This window comes from Limulus polyphemus, unplaced genomic scaffold (assembly GCF_000517525.1).
Source record: "Limulus polyphemus unplaced genomic scaffold, Limulus_polyphemus-2.1.2 Scaffold1591, whole genome shotgun sequence".
Lineage (NCBI taxonomy): Eukaryota > Metazoa > Arthropoda > Merostomata > Xiphosura > Limulidae > Limulus > Limulus polyphemus.
Window position 1 is genome coordinate 218035 of NW_013667201.1, and position 1996 is coordinate 220030.

Sequence of the window (1996 nt, forward strand, 5' to 3'; positions counted from 1 at the left end):
TGTACAATTGTCTTGATTTTCCTCAGTTTTGTATAATTAACTTTCTATGTTAAACAACATATTCAATGTTCTTCATCTTAAAAACATACATTGGTTAGGTTATGTAAAAGAAGTGATGTTCTTATTACAAAAAAAAAAGAGAGAGAAAGGTCTTAAAAAGTTTTTTATACCTGCTTATCATCTACCGATTTCTTTTGTTATTTAAAATTTAGTAAGTTACCTCACATGAAAACAACAGCCCTGTCTACTCAGTGTTCAAGAACAGCTCCTCTATATACTACTACAGCAACCATCGCTTAGAAACAACTTTTCTGATAATTTCTATTATTAACAAATCTACATTATGATGGCATTGGTGTACTCCATACTTCCTTACTTCATTAACTTTCTTTTGTTTTGCTGTTGTTAAGTATCATATGCGAGATGTTTTTGTCCTAATACCGCCAAATAATATGCGGAACTAGAATTATGCAACATTCATGTACATAGACCAACTTTAAAAACTAAATACATTTTAACAAATTAAAAAAAATGTTGATTTGGTTTATTTCATGTTATTAATATCTACATGCAAATAATTTACACTGGCTTGCCTTAAGTTACATGCCTAACATTGAAATTACTCATATTACACACAAATTTAATAGAAGAGATAATCTCAAATCAATCTTTGCTAAAATTCAACAGAGCATTGGGCAAAATTATTTTTGTAATACAAAATGTTATTAACGAGTGAATAAATTCTATATCATTACAATGTTTTTTAGTCTTTATACATAGTTTGTATGATGTTGTAGCAAATAAACAGAACCACACTTTATAAGGCTAACAGAGATGTGAAGCATTTGCAGCATTTTATGATATTTTCAAAGGCTTCAAGAAATGATAAATATAAATTTTATAAGATTCCATGTATGGCACGCATATATGAGATATGAAGAAATATTGTGCACACTTAGTGAATGCATAAGAGAAGTTCTATAATGAGGCTTGACCAAGAAAGGAAATGTATATATCAAGCATATACACCAAGAAGTGTTGAATAGATATGTTATATGAGGCTTAATAAGATTTTTTGTGCAATATGCAATCTAGCAGGCAATTAATACTGAATAAGGTTACCAATTTAAGTTTTGATGATAAACAATGACATATCATCCATAATGTGACAAGAGTAGAAGGTAAGAAATATTTATATAATACTGTGAAAATATAAGTTGAAACCAACTCAACTCTCAAAGTAAAATATTCAAGTTTATTAATAATTCACTACTTGGACCACTTAGAATACAAACTTGATTATTATACTTGTATTTAAATTTCTCTCTCATAAAAGCAAACACACAAACTGTCACTATTCTCTTAATTTATAGCTATTATCAACACACAAACACTTGATTTGTTATATGTTTAGCTGTAACAAATCAATAAATTCATCAAGAGCATATTCTTCATTTGTATTTGAAGATCAGTTTTCTATATTTCTATAATTAAACCATTTTGTAACAAAGTATCACAAAAAACCTTTCTAAAGTTTAAGTAGGCACACTGGCATATTTAGCTGATTACAATACCTGAATCTACTGTTAAAGATGACAACGAAAAGAACAAAAGTAATAACGCAGTCAAAAGAGACATAAATAACAACAGAAGGAGACAAAATAACTGTTCTGACAAAATAAAAATTAACCTAGCAAAGTTTGAAATTAGAAAAAAATGTAGAGGGATGTATGATTTATTTTGTGAACTTTTTATAATCATTACATAAAGTCATATAAAAAATAATTCAAAATTTCAGAAACATTATTTCATAAGAACAAAAACAAATGAAATTTATCAACTTACACTCTTAAAAGGTTTGTAGCAAGACCAGAGCATGGCTTACCTTTAAATCATAAAATCCTGAGAATTGGTCTCTTTAATATTAAGAAAATATTTTTATTTCTCTCTTTGATCTTTCAATGAGGTTTTATATCTGTATATATATATATCCATC

The 1996-nt window shown here is 27.5% G+C and overlaps 1 protein-coding gene across 2 annotated transcripts in view; it reads right to left on the reverse strand.

Moving 5' to 3' along the window:
• Window positions 1-1235: 1235 nt before the first annotated feature.
• The window catches only part of LOC106464225 (serine palmitoyltransferase 2-like), an 18591-nt gene continuing 17830 nt past the window's right edge, over window positions 1236-1996 (reverse strand). For both annotated transcript variants that reach the window (XM_013924353.2, XM_022391933.1), the window contains one exon: window positions 1236-1989. The gene's annotated coding sequence lies outside the window, so the exon portion shown is untranslated. The remainder of the gene's footprint in view (window positions 1990-1996) is intronic.